This window comes from Rhinopithecus roxellana, chromosome 1 (genome assembly GCF_007565055.1).
Source record: "Rhinopithecus roxellana isolate Shanxi Qingling chromosome 1, ASM756505v1, whole genome shotgun sequence".
Classification (NCBI taxonomy): Eukaryota; Metazoa; Chordata; class Mammalia; order Primates; family Cercopithecidae; genus Rhinopithecus; species Rhinopithecus roxellana.
In genome coordinates, this window is record NC_044549.1 from 168,419,308 (window position 1) to 168,437,595 (window position 18,288).

Consider the following 18,288-nt stretch of genomic DNA (forward strand, 5'->3'; position numbering starts at 1 on the left):
ACTTTGGGATGCCCTTGGCCAAGAGGAGGAGTCCATTCAGATGGTTGAGGGGCCTTAACTTTTTTTTGTTTGTTTGTTTACAAGAGTATTGAGAGTTCTTGCTTCACAAAAATAGGAGCAGAAAGTAGCCACAACAGAATATATAAAGTATTTTGAAAAGAATTCACTTTTTAAAAGCCTTATAAATGGATTAAATACTAAATAAGTTTGGCATCATTTGTACAGCCAATCATCAGCAAGCATCCACTGCCTAGTCACTCTCCCTTTCTTCCCCCAAACTATCCTTGAAAAACCCTAGCTTCCAAATTCTTGGGGAGGCTGATTTGAATAATAAAACCCTGGTCTCCCCTTTCACCAGCTATACATGTGTAAAACTCTTTATTTCAATTCTCCTGACATGATAAATCAGATGTGTTTCTGAGGTGTCTTCTATTTTTGTTGTCTATTAATTATTTTGATCTCTGAAACCTAGATTTTCTATATCCAGACAATACCATCTGGACAGATTTTAAAACAGGCTAACACCCACATGTAACACATGTATTTGATACTGTTTTATTGAACCTACATTAAAAAGATTGAAGTGTAAGTGCTAACACAGCCCCAGGAAAATTATTGTAATTTCACAGATAGTTCTTACAACTCAGATATCAAGCCCCATTTTCTCTGCAACCCATCCAGAGATATGGAATTGCATTTTCCTTAATAAGGATGAATCATCTCCAACCCTGATCACTTCAATATGGGCATCTGTTATCTCAGTGAGCACTTTTATCTCAATGGGCAATCATTTGACACTCGACTTGGAAATCTGCCTATGGTTGACTTGAACTCAATGACAGTCAATGAAAATTTCCCAAGTATCTACATTTCCTTTTGTTGTTTTTGTGGGCTTAAGAGAATTTCTAAATTTGATTTTTCAACTTAATGGACCACTAAAAATCTGGCAGAACCTGAAGAATAAGAGGATAGAGGCATGAGCAAATATATGCAAAAATGACCCTGAGGTCTCCTTCTGAGTTGCTTCAACACTGAGCACTCTCCACTTCTGCCAGGAAAGGGCCTGCACCCAAAGTTTGCTTTCCATGAGACCAAAGGCTCCCTCCCCTACAGAAGGGTAAGTAATCTCCACTGGGCCTTAAGGTTTCCAGGTGCTAGGCAGCAGGACTTCTGAGACAACTATATGAACAGTCACTACTTCAAAATCTAGTCCATTTGGTGCCAAGCTGGCCTGACTTGTTTTCCTCTAAGAAGTTTCCTCCCTCAAGCTTTTCCTAGAAAAGTCAGGCTGCCTTTGCAAAAATTATTAACAGTGAGAAAATTATGGCAGTGAAAGATCTCATTTAACCAACTCCCATCTTGACTTTAGCCTTCAAACTGCCCTTTTGTATTCCTGGGCTTTGCCAAATGAACTTTGGGAGATATTTAGTTTATAGTTTTTAATGATAACAGCCCCTCCCCAAAACTCAACCACCTTTGTAAGGCTAATGAGACCACCAGGCTAGGATGAATTCTGCTAAGGTGTAGACATAAACAATTGCCATCCATAATTCCAGAGATCACAAAATATAAACTTCCCCAATTACTCCCACAGATCACATCACTACTGTAGAACCTAAGATTCGCCTTTTGAGATGCCTTTTCAGGTTTTTTGCATATCTGATGAGCAATGGCTCCACTTGGACCTGCAGACCCTCCTGTGGCCCCACCAAATGAGGACAATTTCCCACATCCCTATGATTGTACCCCCAGCCAATCATCAGCAAGCATCCACTGCCTAGTCACTCTCCCTTTCTTCCCCCAAACTATCCTTGAAAAACCCTAGCTTCCAAATTCTTGGGGAGGCTGATTTGAATAATAAAACCCTGGTCTCCCCTTTCACCAGCTATACATGTGTAAAACTCTTTATTTCAATTCTCCTGACATGATAAATCAGCTCTATCTTGGCAGTGGGCAAGAAGAACCTATTGGGAGGTTACAAACTGAAAAGCAAGAAGGGAAAAATACTCTGCATTTGGAAGACAAACCCACATCCTGCGTGGCCTGCAGATGACTGTGACCTGGAAGCCCCTTGACAGGTGAGGGGAGGTTGGGAGCTCACATCTTCCCTTCTCTTGCTGATCCTGGCTTTGTCAGTTTTCCCATTCTCCATGAATCCTTTCTTAAACCATGCTGTGTGACATGCTGGAATTCATCTGGAATCATGGGGACCTGAGAAAAGGCAATCCAGAGGGCCTTGCCTTGTGTTACAATGGGTCATTAGCTTCTTTCCCTGTATATATGTCAGTTTAAATAGGTCATGAGGTGACTATGCTAAAGTAGAATTTTAAAGGATGAAGGGGAGTTGAGAGTAGAGTGGATTTGAGGTGTGGGCTTGAGGACTAGAAAAGGTAGTCACTCAGAGAAATGGTATGTGCAAAAGCGTGGAGGGACGAGACAGTTCCTGGAATGACAAGCCATTCAGACTGGTAAAATGGAAAGCATAAGAGAGTGGTAAGAGATGAAATGAGAGGTTGGCAGGATCAGGTATGAAGGGGCTTGAACATCAGCCTAGGACTTAGACTTCATCCTGGGGCCAGCATTCCTCAGATTGGGGTCCGCAGCTAACCACCTTAAAATCTAGAATCCCTGTGGCATTCAGGACCAATGTTTTACTTTTGATTGTGTGGATAAGTTGTAGTACCTAGAAATAGCTTAATTAGGAGGAAAGAGGTTAACTTAATATTCATGTGGCACATTCAGGCCAAATGTCATCATATTATGGTATAAAAATAAAAGTTTCACAAGTGTTTGAAAAAAATTTAATAACTGAGCTAACATGCCTCAGGCTGCACAATTAGGTCAAAGCCACAAGAACCTCACTGTAGCAAATCAACACCCATTCATGCTGCAATAGACAATATTCAGTAAGACTGCAGTGATGTGTCACATCAATTTAATGTTAATTTAGATTTTACTCAAATTGTTTGTATTCACTTTGGTTTTATAGTTGTACAAGAACTAGTAGCATAGAAAAATATATCTAGGTTTTCATTTGTACGTATTAAGTTATAACAAATATAAGAAAATCACCACAGGACAGAGAGGTGGAAGAGTGCTATGCGAGACTCAGTAAAGCATGGTCTCTGGAACCAGATGGCTTGGGTTCAGATTCTGATTTCACAGCCTGCCTGCTATGTGACATTGTTATTGAAATTAGGTTTGCTCATCTGGAAAATGGGGATAACAGAAGTTCCTACTACACTGGGTATTGTGAGGATTCAATGAGTCAATGCTGAAGATGCTTGGCATAACACATACAGTGGAACCTTGAGCAACATGGGTCAAACTGCAAACATCCACTTCTATGTGAATTTTTTTCAACTTGGATGGAAAACATTGTATATGCAGGTCTGCAAGGCCAATTGTGAGATTTGAGTGCACATAAATTTCGGTATACACAGGAAGTCCTGGGACAAATTCCTCTTGTGTATTAAGTGACTCTTGTAGTTTATGCATATACTACTGTGGTCCCCAAACTTTTATTGGGGCCTATAATTTATTCAACTTGATGAATATTATCTATAGGTAATGAAGGGACCCTGAGAACTTGTCATGTAATAGGCAGACATATATTTCTGAAAAAATCTTTTGGCAGCATTGAAGAGAATAGATTCAATGGAGACGAGAGATTTAATATCTATTTAGGAGAGAAAAGTGAATGACAATGTAATTGTGAACCCAGAGTCTTTTCAAAGTGGGGTTCCTTGACTAGCATTACCTGGAACGTTATTACAAATGCAAATTCACAGGTCCTTGAATCAAAAACTTTAGAAAGAATACCTAGGAATTTGTGTTTTCACACACCTTGCAAATGCTTTTGATGCTCTAGGACAGAGGTCGGCAAAAATTTTTTGTAAAAGATTGATAGTAAATACTTTAGTCTTTGCAGGCAACATGATCTTTTTTAAAGCGCGCACACACACACACACACACACACACACACAAACAAAAAACTTGAAAAATAATAGCTGTGGCCCTATTCCAAAAAATCATTTACAAAACATTGGCAGACTGGATTTGGGCCTATCAGCCATAGTTTGTGGAGTTTGATGCCTGGGCCTGAGACTAGCAATAAAGAAGGAACAGGGTTGAAGAGCAAACTAAGTTTGGGTATGAGATAGTGAGTCTGAGTTGAACACCTGGTTCTGGAGTTCGAAGGAAACAGCAGGAATGGAAATATAGATTCAGAAGACACAGTAAGGTGCTTATTAAAATGGCATGTGCAAACAACATTGCCCCAGCAATACATGGAGCCTAAGCAAGGAAGAGAGCCAGGGAAGTATCCAGAGGCCTACCAACACTGGACAGCAAAGGAAGAAAAAACACAAAGAAACAACATTGAACGGCAAAGGAAAATAACGAGGAACCAGGTCGATGAGACAAACACACTGAAGGATGGATGGTGTGTCTGACATCAGAGGAGGACAGAACCTGAACACAAACAGTTCCAGTCCCTGCCGTGTTGTACAACTTGAATGCCATCATGCCTGCAATCAGAACATCAGTGACTGTGTGCATGCTCACAGTTCAGTGTATGGGTGAAACAAGTAAGCTCAGTGCAAGTGCAGCAAAAGAAGAATAGAGGAGCAAAAGTTAGTGAAACTTGGCTACATTTCTAAGCTTAGGGCAGAAAATCACATTCACAGGCAGAGACAGATTGAAAACACACAAGTTAGGGTTAATGAAGAATTGAGATTGCTAGGGAATTGAGATAGGGTGGCTCCAAGAGCCTCACAGAGGGATGGGTCTTGAACAGGAGAAGGCATGCCTCCATCCTCACACGTGGGCAGGAGGAATAGAAACACAGATACAGAAGTTTCTGGGTGGGCAAGAAGTTCAGCTTCTTTATTTTCATCATCTCAATTTTATCAGTGAAGTCGGAGGTTATCAAATAAGATTAGAAAAGTGTTAGGCTAATGACAGGAGGAAAGTGAAGATAAAGCAGCATTTCTTTAAAAAAAAGTCAAACTTGTTGCTTCATAGAAAATTTCCCCCTCCCCTAGTCAGTGAAAATTAGTGGTATTCTCTAATTAAATTGGATTTATGAACAGGCCAGGCAAACAAGAAATCTTATTGTTTTCTGTTTTGGCGTTCACTTCTTGATGCTTTCCTTCCCCTAATCCAGGTTACGCTGACTTGATCTTTGACTTCCCACAGAGAAGTGTTCATTTTAACTGGCAGGCAAATGATATTACACTCCAAAGGCCCATCATGCTAAATGACCATTAAACCATTACACTTAAGAACTGCCTCTCAAGATAGAGACTCCAAGTGCTTCACACAGTATCACTGTTTAACTATCAGCATTTTATAGACAGGGAATTGTCATCACCAAGCTCACATGAATTCCTGTGGTTATAAACAAAACATCTGTGGCTGGTTAGCTCGGTTGGTTCATCCATGAAGTTAAATGGCCAAAATCTTGGGTGGAATCCTTGTAAAGCTCTGTTAGTATGGCTCTTTTCACAAGCCATTTGTCTGCAGCCCCAGTTAGATGAGGCATCTCAAAATGGCTGCTCCTGATTTGGACAGGGTATGGCTATCACCCCATCAATCAGCCTCCTCTTTCCTTAATCTTCAGCACATGCTCTGTGTTAATGGGGCTATTCTCCTTTCTGGCCATCTCTGCCTCTGTGCCTTTCACCACATTATTTCTTCTGCATTATTGTTTCCATCCAATTCCTCCCTGTACTTCAAAGTTTGCCTCAATTCGCACTAAAGCTCCAGTATTTCTCTCAGCTGACTCCAGCCTCTGTGAGTCTATATAACTGAATGGCCAGCTTTGGAATCCACACTCTATAAATTTAGTTGATTATTTAGTTTAACTCTAGGCTGCCCAAGGGCAGGTACCACAGATATAATATAGAATATAAAGAGAGTATCTTATTTCTACTTTAGGTTTAGTAGAGTAGCCCACACCCCTATACATTGGGCATACATTCCAAGACCCCCAGTGGATACTTGAAACTGTGGATATATAAACCCTATATATGCTATGTTTCTTTTTTAACCTATAATTGAAATAACTGCTAAGTGACTACCAGACATGTAGAATATACAGCATGGATACGCTAGACAAAGGAAGATTCACATCCCAGGTGGGATAAAGCAGGATAGCCAGAGATTTTATTGTTATACTAAGAATGGCAGGCAATTGGAAACCTATGAATTATTTCTAGGATTTCCTATATTTTCAGATCAGTTAACCATGGGTAACCAGAACCGTGGAAAGCTAAAACATGAATAAGGAGGCACTACTGTAGTTCCTCACTAGGTAATCTTGGAAAATTCACCTACCTCTTTGGACATTCGTTTCCTCGTTTGAAGATGAAAAGTCATATAACTCACTACCTTACACTTTTTTAATCACTACAGCCTTTTAATAGCACTCAAACTTGATTGATGAGTCAAAATTCTATGAGTATGAATCTATAACAAGAGTGAAAAACCAAACCCACAACTGATGGCCACGTGGGTCAGCAGCAACAGTTCTTTCCTTCATTTTTCATATTTCCAGCCATACCATGTCAAGTTGTGAAGAGCAGCGTGTCTTATACACAGGTAGGAGTGCTACTGTTGGAATGTTAGCTTACAGATTTTAAAAGGTGGTCATTTGATAACCATCTTTAGGCCGCAACTTCGACAGTGCAGTTACAGCGAGAAGCTTGTGCCTGGTCAGCAGGACAACTGATCCATTTACATGGAAGGAATTATACATACCTTGTCCATGGTTTACTGCTCTATCAGTGGTTCTTAAACTGTGGTCCAGGGAGCCCTGGTGGCCCCTGCAAGGCATCCAAGAAGTCAAAACTACTTTGCTAGTAACACTAAATTGTCACTTGTCTTTTTCATGCTCATCTTTTCATCAGTTACAGTGCAGTTTTCCAGAGGCTACATGATGTGTGATATCACTACAGCTTGAATGAAGAAGCAGATACATGAACCCAACTATCTATAAAGCCAGACACTAGAAAGACCTACCAAACTGTGGGAGAAAATTGTCATGCTTCTCACTCACTTTTTGCTTCAGGAGATTTTTTATATACATATATATATATATATATATATATATATATATATATAAAACAGGTTATTTATGTTAACAAGAATAAGTTTATTATTTTAATCATTTTCTTAGTTTCTAATATGGTAAATATCAATAGGCATAACTATATACATAGATCTTTGAGGTCCTTATTTTCTTGAAATATGAAAGTGTTCTAAGACATTTGTGAAGTGCCTCTCTGTATTAATGAAGGTATAAAATAAACACAGTTGTCCTTTGGTACCATAAAGGACTGGTTCAGGGCTCCCTGAAGATACCAAAATTCATGATGCTAAGTCTCTTTATAAAATGACATAGTATTTGCATATAATCTATGTACCTTTCCCCATATACTTTAAATCAACTCTAGCTTACACCTAATACAACGCAAATGCCATGTAAATAGTAGTTATACTATATTATTTAGGGAATAATGACCGGAAAATCCTATACACATTCAGTATAGATATCGCCCGCCTCCACCAAATGTTTTCCATTTGTGGTGATTGAATTCACAGGTGAAAACTCTCAGTGGTCAACTATATTTGCCAAATGTAAGGCATGCATCCCTTCATGATGGGGATACATTCTGAGAAATGCAGCAATAGGTGATTTTGTCATTTTGTGAGTTTCACAAAATATACAAACCTAGGCTACATGGTAGTCTCTTGCTCCTAGCAAACAAACCTAAGTAGCATGCTACTGTACTGAATAGGCAATTACTAGTACTTACTCAGAGTGAGCACTTGTGTATTTAAACATAAAAATGGGACAGTAAAAATACCATGTTGTCTTGTGGGACCACTAGCATATATTTGGTCCATCATTGGCCAAAACATCAATAGGCAGAGCATGACTATATAAGCTGAACTCTGAATTATTGCTAAGACACAGACAAAAAATACATTAATGAATGATTGTCATTTGTTGATATCTAGAACACAGGATTTTCTCCAAAGGATGGCAGTAAAGTCCACACACTCCAATCTCCTCTGCTTTCAAATCCAGCCCCACCAAACCCTCCTGACTACTGGCTGGCTGGAAAAGGAGTGAGGCGACAGCAATATTCATGTTATTACCTCTCCTCCAAGAGAGGAGTTCAGGATAGTCCCTCCTACATATACCCCTTGTGATACCATGGATATTTACTTTAACAAAATGGAATCAATTGGGTGGCTTGACAGAAATTTCAATTCTGGAGGCTGGAAGTCCAGGATCAAGATGTCAACAGGTTTGATTTCTCCCGAGACCCTTCTCTTTGGTTAATAGATGGTTTCCTTCTCACGTGGCTTTTTTTGTGTGCTCACACATCACTGGTGTCTTCTTATAGGGATATAGTCATTTCTTACAGGGATGTAGTCATACTGGATTAGGGCCCACCCATATGACCTCATTTAACCTTAGTTTTGTTTTGTTTTATGAGATGGAGTCTCACTCTGTCACCCAGGCTGGAGTGCAGTGGCACGATCTGAGCTCACTGCAACCTCCACCTCCTGGGTTCAAGCAATTCTCCTGCATCAGCCTCCCGAGCATCTGGGATTACAGGCACCTGCCACCATGCCTGGCTAATTCTTGTATTTTTAGTAGGGAGGAGATTTCACCATTTTGGTCAGGCTGGTCTAAAACTCCTGACCTCAGGCAATTTACCCACCTTGGCCTCCTAAAGTGCTGGGATTACTGGCATGAACCACTATGCCCAGCTTAGTGATCTATTTAAAAATCCTTCTTTCAAATACAGTTACATTCTGGGGCACTGGAGGTTGGGAATTCAATATATGAATTTGGAGGTAACAAAACAGCCCACACGTTAAGAAATTAACATTCTTCCATTTGTTTATTTCTTTTAGAGACGAAGTCTCGCTCTGTCGCCCAGGCTGGAGTGCAGTGGTGTGATCTCAGCTCACTGCAACCTCCACCTCCTGGGTTCATGCCATTCTCCTGCCTCAGCCTCCTGAGTAGCTGGGACTGCAGGCACCCACCACCATGCCTGGCTAAATGTTTTTTTTTTTTTTTTGTATTTTTAGTAGAGACGGGGTTTCACCATTTAGCCAGGATGGTCTCGATCTCCTGACCTCAAGATCCTCCCACCTTGGCCTCCCAAAGTGCTGGGATTACAGGCGTGAGCCACCATGTCCGGCCTCCATTTGGTTATTTCTAAAGGTTGATATAGCTCACTATGTCAACTACACTACCTACCTTTCTAAGTCATTAGCATATAAGAAGCCCCTTGAGTTCATATAGTTCAAGTTCCTCTTTTTAGAAAGTGACTCAGATAAGCTACTTCACCTCTCTGTATCTAATGTCACACAGCACATTATCAGCTGACCTTTTTAAATAGTCTTAATTTCAACATACTTAGGGGATATCCTATTTAGAAAAAGCTTGCAATGATTTAGAAGAAATTTAAAGACTGCATGCAATGTTCTCTTCTGTAAAGGATTTTTTTTCTTCAATCATCATGCCTCAAGTATTTGTATGTAAAGAGTAAGAGGGTGGGGCAGTGGATGGGTTTGTTTTCTATACTAGAATTTGCCCACACTGAGGAATAGCTATGGTCAAACCACTCTTGCCATGTGTTTGAAAGAAACTCCTTTAATCACAGCGAAGCAATAAAATCAGAATGTAAAGAAACCTTCTGCCAAATGACCTGTTGAAAAGCAGCAACCAAGTTGACAGCTCTCTCATGTCCTGCTAACTGGCTAAAGAACTAAAAGGCTGAGAGAGAGTGAGAGGTTGGGAGGTTACTGGCTGGGAAGGTAGAATGTCCCAAATGCAAAAGGTTTATTCCTAGAACAATCAGAGTCAATACCCAAGATGCGCCAGGTGACTTCAATATTTGGCACTGCTCCCTTTATCCACAATGGGCAGCTAAAGATATGATGCCTACCCCCAAGAGGCACTAACCCCTCTGACATAGGCCCTGTTCATTTTGGGAAATGATTAGTTTAACATGAATATAATACAAGATCCTTGCAGCACCAGGGAGTACAAACTAAGCGGAGGTTCACAGAACTTATTTTATTGATCTACAGGTAGGTCAGCAAACTACAAACTGTAGACTGAATCCATCCTTCCACCCATTTTTTTTTTTTTATTCCCAACCTTTGAGCTGGAAAAGAAATAGCAAGGAAAATATATTTCACAACATATGAGAATAATATAGAATTTAAATTTCAGTGTCTGCAAATAAAGTTTTATTGGAACATAACATACTCCTTTGCATCTTATCTAGGGCTGCTTTATTGTTACAATGGCAGAATTGAGTCATGTGACAGAGACCATATGGCCACAAAAAACCTACAATATTTACTATCTGGTCCTTCACAGAAAACGTTTGCAGACACATGATGTAAACTTCCAAGTCCCCAAAGTGTATAAACCTTACGTTTCAGATTTTAATATCTTTGCATATTTTACCCTGGAAAACCTTAATGACTAAGCAAAGCATACTGATTATATTGGGTGAGTCTGGGATCTTGTGGAACATACTAAACCAGAAAGATTACCACATTTAGAATTACCAGAATACAGAGGTTTGAGACCAAAATCTTCTTAAGCAAGAGCTGCTTTAGAAGAGTCTAACTTCCAGGTGAGTACAATAACATGGCACCTGAAAGCATTCTAATTCTTAATTACTTATTACACCTACATGAGAGTTGTACTAAAAACTCAGTTCACAATTCATTACATGGCTCTAAAACGAAGTTCCACCTCCTAAATCCATTCCCAATTTCTCGGTCACAACTGTCTCCTCCACCTCAAACAAAAGCAAAACTCTCAAGCTGCCAGAACCACCTTGTTTCAAGAGACATTGCAACAGAGGAAGACATCAGCTCAACTATTTTTTTCTCATCTCTTCCTGGCAAGAAACTGGTGCCTTGAGTTGAACTGACTAACTGGAATAAGCATTCTAAAAACCAGATAGGGCTGATTACAAAGGGAATTACTGACCATAGCTTCTAATAAGAATATTAGGGAAGTTTTTTTTTTTGTTTTTTGAGAGAGTCTTGCTCTGCCACCCTGGGTGAAGTGCAGTGGCACAATCTCAGCTCACTGCAACCTCTACCTCCCCAGTTCAAGTGATTCTCCTGCCTCAACCTCCAGAGTAGCTGGGACTACAGGTGAGTGCCACCATGCCCATCTAATTTTTGTATTTTTAATAGGGACAGAGCTACACCATGTTGGCCAGGCTGGTCTTGAACTCCTGACCTCAAATGATCCACCCACCTTGGCCTCCCAAAGAGCATTAGGGAACTTAAAAGAACTAAACCTGAACGTACCTCCTCGCTGCAGACTGTGAGAACAATTCTCCAGATGAGCAGGACTGGTGACTGTCTTTTTATGATGCTGTTCAGGATTCTGTAAAACAATGGTCTTCATTCAGCAGTCTTAAACATCACAATGCAGAAAAAGAAATTAAACTAGATTAGATTATTCAAAATCTTTGCCTGCTTCTTCACAATACCTCCTTTCCATGATGTGACATAGTTAACCGTCTTGAAATGAGGAGATCACCAAGTTCTTTTGCTAAATCTTAAGCCAAACTGAAATCTCTTCACTGAAGCTGTACCCGTTCACAAGGAGGGAATCACATCACAGGGTACAGCCATCTTGGTTCAGTGCTTCGTATTAACTGGGCTCAGAGATGGGCTCATGTGCTTTAAATGCAACAGAATTCACACAGGTGGCAATCGTTAATTATAGTGCACATCCCACGAGCATGGACTTTTGACCCAATAGCAAATTAAAAGTCGATTGGATAGAGGTTCTGTTATAAATCAGGCCCATGAAGATTTATAAGAAGAAGAAAAAAAATGTAAACTTCTTGGTTTCATCACTTTTTACATAATAAAATAAGTTCTAGGGTCTACTGAGAGATACCTCTAATTACTACCTCAGCAATTTTAGGGAAATATGACAATAGTTTCTAATCCTAACATTTTTTAAGAAAGCAAAGTCTTAGGTTCTAAAGAATATAATTTAGTTTTCTTAATTTCCTCCAGCTAGGGAAACCAAATAACTTGCCTTAGAGATCCTCTTCGATTAAAGTTTAACCATCACAACAAAATATTCCTTTTTGGCAGGGGGGGAGCGGGGAGACAGCAATTTGCTGCTCTGTTGCTCAAGCTAGAGTACAGTAGCATAACAGCTCACTGTGACTTCAAACTCCTGGGTTCAGGCTATCCTTCCATCTCAGCCTCCCAAGTAACAGGAATCACAAGCACACGCCACCACTCCAAGCTATTTTTCATTTTGTTTTGTTTTTTGTAGAGACAGAAGTCTCACCATGTTTCCCAGCCTGGTCTTGAACTCCTATGCTCAATGATCCACCCACCTTGGTCTCCTAAAGTGCTGGGATTACAGGTGTGAGCTACTGCACTGAAATCTAAACATCATTAGTTAAAGAGGAGTAACTAGTGTTGGTAGAATTTACAAGTAAAAATACAGGATGCTGAGTTAAATTTGAATTTCAGGTAAACAGCAAATACATCTTTAGTATATGTGTATATACCATGTAATATTTGAGACATATTTGTATTGGGGACCTAATTATGCTAAAAAATATATTTGTTGTGTATCAAAAATTTAAATTTAGCTAGGTATTCTGAATTTTATCTGACAACCCTGGAAACATCTTTAATTCAAAATGTTTCTGGGTAAACGAGCAGCGGGGGAAAAGTTTAATGAGTGTGTTGTGCCTAATCTTGAAAGGTAGAAATTCTTAAAAACTTGGGAACAGACTCCAGTACTGTTAGGACTCTCAGTTCTCCCATCTGAGGAATGAGGGGTGTGAAGTATAAATGTTGCATGGGCCTGTAAGGAGAAATTTTAAAAAGAATGATAGTCCAGTTTGGTATAAATGGCAACATGCTTGATTTTTTTTTAACTTCTTTAGATTGCTTGTGTATGAATCTTACTCATGAGCATAATTAATTTATTAGTGAATTAAATGAATAAAAACTGTTTGGATGCTTTCAGCTCCAGTCATGGACCACAACATGAACGATCAGGTGTAGCTTAGCAACTCAATAATGAGAAGGCATTTTCTTTTCAGCTTTGGTGCATTTTCTCTACCAAATAAATCAATTTAAAGCTCATCTTGACACTCCTCCATCCCCCGCCCCCATCATTTCAATGTGAAAAGAGGAGACAGATTCAAGCAACTTAATCCAATTGCTTTTTCGAGATACAGACTCCTTAAGTATTGCCTCAGACTATGTCTGACCTCTTGAACTCACAGAGGGGAAATTAAGGCAGAAAAATCTAGCAGTTCAAATTGTTGTAGCTTCAAGACCTGGTAAGATTTAATCTTGTTGGTTCCCTAAGGCAAATAAGGTTGAGCAAAATAACCAGAGAGTAACATGTTGAAGAATGGTTTATTTTTAAGGACTGAAAATGGCCCCAAACACCGAGCATTTAGGAGGGTAGAAGCTACAGAAGTTCAAGGTTATTTAGTTACCAAAGCATAACGACATAAGTCAACGAATCAGGAGAGAGGTGTTGAGTGCAAAGCAAAAGAAAACTTAAATAGTTAGGTACAGTATAAGGAATCTTTTGCCTTGGATAACTTTAATTTCAAGGTAATTATGGTGGACATAATACCATATCTACCTCAGAGTTACTTTTATGCAGTGGGTCAGGACATGCTTCTAGTTCTTAATACTATTGATTGGCTTCCTCTAAGGAGTCCCCTAAATATTCAGTCCAGGAAGCCTCACCACAAAGTGACAAAACCCTCACTATAATCCCCAAGCATGCCATGGTAGGTCTAAAACCTGGCTCATTTTGGGGAAGGTCTTAGAGTGTCATGGATGAATTTTTATCCCTGGAAAATTCCACTGCTAGGGCATTGCAAATAATTTAAAAGGGATCATGGCACACTTATATGAGAAGAATGAAGATCCTCAAAATATTGTATATATTCAAGAGTCACCTAGGAAAACTTGTTGTAAATGCAGATTTCCAGTCTCCATCTGGAAGACTGAGACAGAATATGCTGTGGTAGGTCTTGACTTTTCCATTCAAATTTTTTTAAACAATCCATATAACATGTTTTGATTATGTCTTATGATCAATGTAATGTGCTAAGTGCTGGAAGATTAGAATTTAAATATGTACATATTCCCTCTCAAAAGTGTCTTATTTGATCATGTTTATTTCTCAGAGAAGGCCTATAGGGAACAGGTATACAAAAGAAAGCTGCGGTCCAAAAAGATACAGCATATACTAAAAGACACATAGCCGGTACATACGGAAGTCAAGTCTGCAATGAGGTAAGTTCATTAATTCATTATTTTTCATCTGTTTTCCAACTATTTTCCTGCCACGCCTGTCTATTGTGTTGCTGTGGCCTACTCACTGCCCCCTGAACCCACCAGACACACACTTGCCCCAGGACCTTTGCTGTTTTTCCTTCTCTCTGCCCAAAGTATTCTTCCCGTTATCTGACTTACTTCACTTCCTTCTGTCTCAAATCAAGTGTCACCTTCTCAGTGAGACCTTATATGACCACATTATTTAAAATTACAGCCTTCCCACAGAGCACCCTGACCTTTCCTATCTTCCCAGTCCTTCATGAAATGTGAAATTTAATGGATAAAGTGAAGACACTCCATCTTACAAATCTGATGTGTAGCATACTCATCACTTGGAGTGATTTACTTATATGTACACATCTAACAGTTTCTTGCCTGTCTCTGCTAGGATAGTAATTCTCAAACCTTAGCAGCATCAGAATTATCAGAAGTGCTTTTGAAAACACAGATTCCTCCTTCCCAGTCCCAGAGATTAGACTGAGGTCGTGCTAGTGGTGCCAGTCAGCAGATCATTTTCAGCAGTCTTGCCATAAGGCACTAGTTCTCATCTAGGGATGATTTAGCCCCCAGGGAACATTTCATACTATTCAGAGACATTTTTTATTGGTACAGCTGGAGTGGGGGAGCCACCTGGCGTCTTGAGAATAGGGGGCCAGGAATGCTACTAAATATCCTACAATACACAAGACAGTAGTGAGGAAGTTGAGTAAACCTGTCCTAGATGAATGCTTCTTAAATGCTACTATGCATCAAGAAGAGGAGGGCTTATTAAAAGTCATATTATTAGATTGCACCTCCAGAGTTTCCGATTTGTTAAGTGGGTTCAGTGTGGAGCCCGAAAATTTACTAAGTACCCAGGTGAAGGAAATGCTATTGGTCCAGGGCCAACACGAAAACAATTGCAGAAGGAAAGCTCCACAAAGCAGGAATCATGGTCTCTTTACTCCTTTCCCCAGCAATAGAATGTGGTACAGTATAGTCACTCAACTTTCTAATTGTTTAATAACAGCACCACTACGCCATGCACTCATGTGATGATTCTGACACCAAGGATTCTTGGATCACACATTGAGAAACAAGAGTTGTTGTTTGGGCAGCAAATTTCAGATGCCTTCTATTCCTATTGACCCCTCAGCTCATTTACTACCAACCAAAGAAGTCTAAGGAGAGTTTGCGTGTTTGCCCCGGCAGGCCTAACAATCTGCCTGAGGGCAATGCTCAAATTACATCCCCACAGTAAGCTCTGTACAAAAGAAACAAACTGTCAAATGCCAAGTCTCTGCGGTCTCTACTTATGATGAAACTACACGAGCCTACAACCACCTGTCACACAATTCCCATTTTCAAAAAGGCCAGAGAATTTATTCACATATACAGACACACACACACTTAGTTCTTCAATCTGATCCTTGAGTGATGTCTCTAGCATTGTAACATAATTGGGAATCGGTGTGTCTTGAATGTACTTGCGCTTCCATAACCTCATCTCTGGCAGCTGTCCACTTTAAGATGGTATCTTCCAGGTGCTGCCAATTAACTCTCCTTACATCATTTTCTGGGGGAATATTAAATTCAGTTCCTTTTATCCTGTGCCCAAAGCCAACAATGAAGCAGTTGATCTCCATAATTCAAACATGTCTGATATCTTAGATTCAATGGCCCTGTTTAAGACAGGCATTTAATGAAGAACTGGTGAATGAGAAGTTTAATGGCTAGAGTGAAGACACTCCATCTTATAAATCTCTTTTTACTCATGTGGAATCATCAGCCAGTGTTATTGATTTGCATTTACTGATTGGACTTTCTACTGTGTTCAGATGTTAGTATCCTCTGCTGGTGCCTGCAGGCTATTAGCTTCAGAGTAAAGCTTGCTGTTCTGAAAACCAGATTCTTCTCTACCGAACTGAAAAAGCTGAAGCATTCACAATGGCTCAGAGAACCCAACACATTTTAGAAAGCCGTAAAAAGTACTTTACTAGTTGTCTTTGTTTACAACAGTGAGAATTGACACAGAAATAATCAAAATCTATAAAGAGACAGTTCTTTTATTATTATTATTATTATTATTATTATTATTATTATTACTATTTTGAGAGAGAGTTTCGCTCTGTCACCCAGGCTGGAGTGCAGTGACGTGATCTCGGCTCACTGCAAGCTCTGCCTCACGGGTTCACACCATTCTCCGGCCTCAGCTTCCCAAATAGTTGGGACTACAGGCGCCTGCCACCATGCCTGGCTAATTTTATTTATTTGTTTATATTTTTAGTAAGGACGGGGTTTCACTGTGTTAGCCAGGATGGTCTTGATCCCCCGACCTCATGATCCACCAGTCTCGGCCTCCCAAAGTACTGGGATTACAGGCGTGGGCCACTGTGCCCAGCCAGTTCATTATTTTAAAAGCAGCATTATTGAGATATAGTTTATATACCATACAATTCACCTGTATAAATGTACAGTTCAAAGGTTTTCAGTAAGTTTAGAGTTGTGCAGCTATCATCACTAATTTTAGAACATTTCCATCATCCCCACAAACCCCCAAAAAGTAACCCGGGGCCAATTTGTAGTTACCCACCACCAGCCCCAAATACTAATTTACTTTCTGTATCTGTAGATTTGCCTTTTTTGACAATTCCATATAAATGGAATCATACTATATGTTGTCATTCGTGTCTGGATACTTTCACTTAGCAAGATGGTTTTTAAGGATCATCTATGTTGTAGCACAAATCAGTACTTCATTCCTTTTTGTTGCAAAACAATTAATTGTATAGATATATCACAATTTGTTTATCCTGCAGTTGGTGGACATTTGGTTCATTTAGTTGGGCTATTATGAATAATGCTGCCATAAACATTTATGTACAAGCCTTTATGTGGACGTATTTTCATTTTCCTTGGGTAGATTCCTAGAAGTAGAAATCCTGGGTCATAAAGTAAGCCTATGTTTAACTTTTTTTAAATGCCAAACTGTTTTCCAAAGTGGCTGTATCATTTTGTAATCCCACCAGCAATGCATGAGGGTTCCAGTGATTCCACAGTCACTGAACCTCCAGCGTTTCCGATTTGTTAGTTGGGTTCAGTGCGGAGCCATAGTCTCTCAAATATTCGTTATTGTCTATCGTTTTTAGCCACATATGGTTCACTCTTAATGTTGAAATGTGTGAAACAGTGCTTTCAGATTTGTCCCACAAATATAAAAATACATCCAACATGTACTGGGGGCCTGCTCTATGTAATGTCTTTTAAATATATACCGTTAACCCATCACTAACAAAATGAGATATCATCTCTTTAGTTTATAAACAAAAAAAATTAGGTTCAGAAAACTTAATTTCCTCATGGAATTCCAGCAACCAGGTTGCAAAATCTGAATTCAATGCCACAAAATGTGAATGCAAGAGTTATTTATGCAAACGTCAAGAAATATTTGAAATACAAGCATGGGCTTCCGTTTACTACTCATGGCCAAGATATTTCTACTAATGTCATTAAAAAGAGGAATAAACACTAAATTTAGTTCTTTCTAATGATTACACATTTTCCTTTGAAGAAACTATACTGAAATTCTAATGAACAATTTCACCTCAGAATTTTCTCTTAACATGTCAAATCCCAAAGCTGTAGTTTTGACTCAGGATTTAACCAGCAAGATATTTATGACAATCAAAACTCAAATGAAACATACTTCATAGCAATGAAAATGCTGAATGGTTTTTATTAACTCTACTAAATCATTTGCTACCATCAAAAGATGTAAATTCTGACAACTGCTGTTCATGTTTGAGTGCTTAAAAAACATTTATTGCCAGTTTCTGGAGTCCCGCCTGTGATTGAAGAGTAATGATGTTTCATCTAGCATGTATTCCATTATAGATAGGCTGTTGG